General features: G+C 45.2%; 1 long non-coding RNA gene across 1 annotated transcript; it reads left to right on the top strand.

Moving 5' to 3' along the window:
* Window positions 1–1,601: 1,601 nt before the first annotated feature.
* Window positions 1,602–4,080, top strand: LOC123330227. Its single transcript, XR_006545960.2, has 3 exons — window positions 1,602–1,785; window positions 3,666–3,788; window positions 3,880–4,080. It is a non-coding gene; the product is annotated as an uncharacterized LOC123330227 (long non-coding RNA).
* Window positions 4,081–7,145: the final 3,065 nt, after the last annotated feature.

Genomic DNA, 7,145 nt, shown 5'->3' with positions numbered 1-7,145 from the left:
ACTTAGCTCAACTAAAGAAGCTTGGAAAGCTATCACTGTGGTCATCCTCATCTTCTACCTCCAGCTAGTGTTTTTCCCTCTTCAGTGCCTGATTCAGTGCCTTAGCTTCTGCCTAGGACAGTCTCTCCCCAACTCTTCCTTCCTTTCTTGGGACAGTTTCCTTACTCCTCACCCTGCTCATCTTCCACTCTACTTCACTTTGTTGCAGATATGATCATATCCTTTCCTGTCCCACATTCTTGCTGAGTTCTCCAAGCCTACAGGTAGGACACACCCTCCTCTAAGCATCTTTGCCCCTCCAAAACCTCCACCTCTGGCTTTATCTCAGGAACCTGCTCTGTTCCAGACATATGACAAACTACCTCTCGAGATTCCCAAGCACACTGTCTCTGTACCCATTCGTCATTGTTGTTGCTTCCTGGAGGTTCTCCCAGCCTATCCCCATCACCTTCAGGATAGGAAAGACACCAAACTCCAAGAACCTGCATGGCCCACCTCTTCAGGTAGTTACCCACTTGGTCATTCTCTTTATTCTAGCCAGGGTTGGGGGTGGCTTATGCTCTGTCCTGCCCCCATGCAAAGGGACTTTGCATGTGCTAGTCCCTTTGCCTGAAACACTCTACTCCGTTCTATATACATCAAATTAATTCCTACTCAGGCTTCTGCTCTCAGCTCGGTTTTTCCCTGCCCTTACCTGGGTTGGTTCAGATCCCCCTTACTATCCTTAGAGCACCATGGACCTCTCCTTTGCAGTGTGTGTCAGAGTTACAGTTTGAAACAGTCTCTATCACCACATAGTAGACAGGAACAGCATGTTTTCCCACCAGTATACCCAGTGCTGACAGCAATTCCTAGCTCCAGTAGAAGCTCGGTAAGCATTTGTGGAGGGCTTGGTGGTATACTCAGTCTTGATCCAAATCCTGGCAGAGCCACTTAGCAGCATGTGAGCAAGTTACTAAAACTCTTGCTTCAGGGCTAGGACTAGAGAGGGGAAAGCTGCCTGGGGTGTAAAATATAAAGAGGTACTCACTCCAGGACCTGCCACCGTCCTGGTATTGACAAACCAAATTCAGGTCTGCTCACTTGTGTGCAGTGAAGCCAGTCTCCAGGCACGAGGCTGTGGTGAAGGAGAGTGCAGCATTTATTGCAAGTACCAAGCAAGAAGTCAGGGTAGCTAACCCTCAAAATACCTGAACTCTCTGATGGGTTTCAGCAGAACATTTTTAAAGACCAGGGGAGAGAGTGGAGTTGCAGGGTACATACATGATCAGCTCCTGCATGATTCTCTGACTGGTTGATGGTGAGGTAACAGGTGTCATGGGGGTTAACATTATCATTCCTTAGGCTCCAGGAGGTCAGGGGGCCTGGGGGTCATCAAGTAATTAACATCCTCCTTTTGGTGGAAGCTTTAGCATCTGTAAAAACAACTCAGGAAATATGGACCAGATCCTGTTATCTAGGTACTTCTGAGAGGAGCTGAAGCAGAGAATATGGGGGAGGGGTCAGTCCCAGGAATGCCCTATAAGGTCCTGCTCCATTTAACTGGCTGTCTCTCGGTGTCCTCTTCTGGGATAATAGCTGTTTCTGCATCACAGACTTACCAAGATGAGATGATTCCACGGATGCAAAGCACAAGTACCTGTTCCTGGCCCAGCATCTTCATCATTTGGCTAAGGCTTAGTTCATCCCTATTCTGCCACCACTTTCTCCTAACTCAGACCCACCTCTCCCTCCCTTGGACCCCCACTGTAACTTCTGAAAAGTGGCACTTGTCATAGTACCAAGGTATGTAATTCTCATGGCACTCAACACATCGGTCACTCTCTCTACTAGACAAGAGTGCTTTGAGGACATCTAAATCTGAGTATCTCCTGCACTAGCCCAGGTCCCAACAAACAGGATGTCCTGCCTGGAAACTGGTTGAATGGATATCTATTTGCTACTCTTGTTCAAGGCTGGGTCTAAGAGACCCTCGCACCCTGCAGTGCATGAAAAGCTGACTCCTGGTTGTTCAAGTTTCAGGATTTGAAACTGGCAGTAGTGGGAGGGGGAAGAAGGTGCAAATTGAAGCAGGATCTGTACTGGTCTCAGGAAAGCCCAATTTGCTGGCAAAATGAGTCCGCAACCCATGAAAGAGCAGAAATGCTCAGAGAAGTAAACATCCCCGGAGATGAACTTTTTGGCAGTGGGGTTATTGTGCTACAGAGAAGTTTATACATCAGTCCATCTAGTAGCTAACCTTTTTGCTTGTTTGTTCCTTTAGTGGCTTGAACTATCTAGGAAACACTGCATACTTTCAAGCAGTAAACAAGCCTCTTTTCTTTTTTCACATTCCCTCTTGTCACTCCTGGCCTGTCTCCCATGCCCTGCCACCCACACCTGCCCATCAGCAAAACTGAAGGATCCCAGATTCCCATTCCCTCTGAAGAAGACGAGGATAGTGGCTTCTGTCTCTCTGTCTGCCAGTTACCCTCACACTGAAATTCTGTGTTGCAAAGCCCTGGCCAGACCTCTCACAGCCCGTGAGGTCCATCACGAGGGGGCTGTGGTCAGGGGGAATGGGTTTTCCAGGCCTGGGGGGGCTCATGTCCAGACTCGTGCCCCACAAATGGCCCATCGTCTTTAGAACCATAGAACAGTAAGTGTCTTTGTTTGGTGGAGGCTAAATCCATCAGGAGACCAAGCTCTGAGGCTGATGGTGTGGTGACTCACGTCCAAATGCTGTTTATTTGTAGCCTTGTGGGAAATGCCAAAACCGACATAGGTTTTCACACAGTCGGACTCTGGTTTGTCTCCTCCGTCTGCTCCTCCACCCCTTTTCTTTCCAACAGGAGAGACTAAGGACAAGAGGGATACTAAGGTCATTCTCATTGAACTGAGAGAGCTATTTGGAAGGGTTAGAATTTCATAGGCAAACCTGGATCCACTGCAGCAGGCCCCCATTCCCTCCACCGTGAGCCCTGATTATTCTCGCCTTCTTAGTCTGCATCATTCTATGTGTCATCTGCAAAGGGAGAAAGCCAAGCAATCCAGAATATTGTCAGTTACCCAGAGACAACAGAGAGTTAAGAACAATCTAGAATGACATAAAATGGTACATCATACACTGCAGAGTAGATCCACTTTCAGTTAAGTTACAAAGGCTTCTGTTGCAATTATGACTTTATTCAAATCAATACTCAAACGAAGCTTGGAAATAGAGAAGGAGAGGCCAGGAGGCAATGCACAGCATGCCATGCAAAGCACCTTTCCAATAAATATGCAAGAGTGTCTCTGCCACGGAATCTATTGCTCCCGTGAAGTCAGCATAAATATGTGAAGTACTTAACAACACTCGCTGCATGTATATTGGCAATTTGTCAGCGTGCTAGCAGCAGGAATCGAATGCCAAGTGCCTGGTGTTGGGCTGGTGTCGTTTTTCAGAACACCAGTACAGGAAATTGCTAACTCTAGTTAATTCTTTTGAATTAAAATTACCCACATGCTTTCCTGAATGAACCACCAATGATTCGGGGAAACCTCCTCCCCACCTTTCCCCAGCCCTACCATGCACCCCAGGGTTCCTCATATTCTCCGCTTCCTCTCCAAAAGCTAGCCAGAGTTTGAAGGATATCTTTTGTTTCTTTCATCCAATCACCCCTCGACAACCATTTGTTTTCCTCCAGGGTAACTGACCCTCCCATATCCAGAGCCAGTGGTAGTCTTGGTGGTGTTGACTCCATCCTCAGCCTGTGTTTTAATATGGTCAATCAGATAACATGCCTCTGGCCCCAGTGATTGGTTCAGAGGTAGGCATGTTACTTAATTTGGGTCAGTGTGAGTCAGACCTGGGGATTTTTTTTTAAAGCTGCTTGGAGAAAAGAAACTCTCTTTCTGCAGGGCTTGGCACTATGAAGATTGAGCTGCCTGTGACCAACTCACGGAGAAAATCTGCCTGAGAGTAAAGCCAACACAGAGGGAAGTAAAATCAACTGAGTCCTAATGACAGTGTTTGAGCCCCTGGATCAAGCCATGCCTGAAGGCAGTGATCTTAATTTTTTTTAAACTATACAAATATATTTTAAAATTATTATTTTCTGTTCAGTAGATTGAGTTGTACTTTCTGTTACAACTGAAAAACTCCTAAATTATATGCCTTAAGTCCTAGGAACTTACACACTATTCATGAGAAGACGTCAATATCACAAAACAAGTTAAATGTCCTTCTCCTTTTGCAGCATAAAAAGTAAAGTAAAAGTAAAGTGAAGTTGCTCAGTCGTGTCCAACTCTTTGCAACCCCATGGACTGTAGCCCACAAGGCTCCTCCATCCATGGGATTTTCTAGGCAAGAGTACTGGAGTGGGTTGTCATTTTGCAGCATAGTGGAGCTAAAACTCATGTAAAAACTCTAATTTTTTGATCCTACTCTGTCCACATCAAGACTTGCTTTAATCAACACTTTCTCAAATTCCCTTTAGGAGAGGCACTACTTGCCTTGTTCTATTGCAGTCTGTGAGTTTGTGTTTTTTCTGCAAAGAGGGTCACTGGGGTGAAGGAGAAACTCACTCTCATTTGCTCTGTACCACTGAAATGCCTTAGTTCTCTCAGCCACAAAGCAGCTAAAAACTCGCACGCTGCATGCACCCATCTCTGGAGCAAAATGAGGGTCTGAGTCCCATGTTAAGGTTATGATCATAATCATAGCAAATAACTGCCTTGCTATTTTGCTGTCTGTACTGCCTCATGTTTCAGCTCTGAGCTATCAGGTTTCCTATTACCCCAATGCCATCTCGCTAGCACACTGGGTTCAAAATGGCACCACACAATGAGCTTTAAGGTTGGGTCTTCACTGTTGGGGCAGATGTAACTCTTGTCCAATAACATGCGTGCCCCTTGAGCATCTCCTGGTGACTTCAGCCTGAAAGGATGGGTTAAGGACCATCACTCTTTGCAGGGAGATATTTCATCTGCTAAATTGTTTTCAGTAAAACAATCAAAGCTGCCATGTGCAGCTCCAAAGCATGGGCAGGGATGAAGCGGGGGATGTCCTTGGGTTGATACGCAATCTGGCTTGGGTTTTAGCTATGTGTGAGTGACTTCACTTTCACTTTTCACTTTCATGCATTGGAGAAGGAAATGGCAACCCACTCCAATGTTCTTGCCTGGAGAATCCCAGGGACGGGGGACCCTGGTGGGCTGCCGTCTATGGGGTCGCAGAGTTAGACATGACTGAAGTGACTTAGCAGCAGCGGCAGCAGCAGGCAAAATGCAGCTCCAGAAATGACCGTGAGGTCCCTGATTTCGATGCAGAAGTGGATAGAAGGTTGAACATCAGTGCTTAATAAGTGCCTTAGTTGTTACCATTACTTCTCTTAATATCCTCAATTAAAAGATTTAAAATAGCATTGTGAAGTAACTATACTCCAATAAAAATTAATTAATTAAAAAAAACAACACCGTATTCAGATTTTGTCCTGCTGTATTACTCCAGGTTAGTTACTTAACTTTGCTGAGCATTAGCTTCCTTTCATGAAATATGGCTCCTATCCCAAAGGGTTTTGTGAGAATCCTGTGAGTCTAAGTGCACACACTGCATTGCAAAGAGTGCCTGGCATTCTGTAAATGCCTATTACCATTGCCAAAATACGGTGGGCTTGGGGGGCAGACGTCCTGGGGAAAAGCTGGAGAATGAAGCTTGAGCCAGTTGTCTAGTACTCTGAGAGTTGGTCTTCCTCTTGTTGCATTTTCCCTTTGGGCTGCAGATAAGCCCTTGACTCAGCTTTGCTGCACTAGGTCCTGGAAGCACCTAGTCTCGGGGTCTTTCGTGTCTGTCACAAGGTAATTATTTAGTACCTGTGATTTACTCACCAAATAGTGGCTAGTTGATTTACTTCAAAGTCTCCAATCCTGTCCTAGATCAATCAGATCAACATTTTCAAGAGGGTTCAAAAATCCTAATTCTTAGGTAAAACTTTCAAAAGTTAACAAAAACAAAAAATGTGGTATACATCAACCAAAACACACCTGCAGGCTGCATTCAGTTTGGAATTTCTAGGCCAGCTCCTTGGAATGGATGCTAGAGGTGCTGGCGGGGTCTTATTACTTCAGGGCCCTCGGGGATGCTCAACACCTGTGTCTTTTTGCCTGGGGTCTTTCTGAGGCCGAAACAGTCCCTCGGCTCACAGCTCAAACATAGATACTTCAGTGCCAGGGAGCCGACCCTTTTCAGAAGCAGCTCACATTAATAGCTAATGGGAGTGGTGGATAAATACCCCAGCTCCCTCACCCATAGGCAGGATAACTCGGAGACCCGTGTATGTTCCACAGTGGCACTGCATACTCTCCAGCAGGACTGAGCCCCAGTTCGATTGGCTTAAGAACACGCCACTTATTGGCTGGCTGTCTTCCTTCCCGTGTCTCACTCCTCCCTTCTACAGCTCTGTTTCCCGAGCCCACTTCCCTACAGCTTACACATGAATTCTTGTCTCAAGGTCTACCTCCTAGGGAACCCAAACTAAAATAACTCTCTTGGGCACCTGTCACTTAGGAAAACTGGATCTTCCTGCCTATCTAGTCAGTGTCATGGGCCAGGCATTGCAAAATGGAATGGCTTTGGAGCCCAAGGGCCTCTTGGGGGCCACAATAAGGTTTCATGGTCAGCCTAAGCTTCTAGAGAATTCCCTCCAAATTTTGGAGGGGGTGGGGAGGGAGATTCTTTTGATACCCATACATTCATTTGCATTTAAATTTGAAGTTGAAATTAAGGCTTTTAGAAACTTTTAATTTCTATTTAATTATAAGAATTTCACTGCAGGGTATCTATCTGATTTAAAAGAATAATTAAAATTAAGTATAGCTGCAATGATTTGCCACAGCGTATGTCTATCCTTTAAAACATTAAGCAACAGAAAATTATCTGTGGCCGGAGGTGCTCTATATGTAAATTCCCATAAGAATAGAATTTGGTGATAGAGAAATTCAGATTATGAAAATCACATTGCAAGTTTGAACATCAGTGCTTAATAAGTGCCTTAGTTGTTACCATTACTTCTCTTAATATCCTCAATTAAATGATTTAAAATAGAACAATAGATAAGCAAGATCAATTAATTTTATAAGATGATCAAAGGAATGTGGTTCAGCATTGTCAAAGCTGTAAACCTGAT

Source organism: Bubalus bubalis, chromosome 18, assembly GCF_019923935.1.
Source record: "Bubalus bubalis isolate 160015118507 breed Murrah chromosome 18, NDDB_SH_1, whole genome shotgun sequence".
NCBI lineage: Eukaryota > Metazoa > Chordata > Mammalia > Artiodactyla > Bovidae > Bubalus > Bubalus bubalis.
The sequence above is the reverse complement of the archived record's forward strand: the minus strand, read 5'-3'. Positions and strand labels throughout refer to the sequence as shown.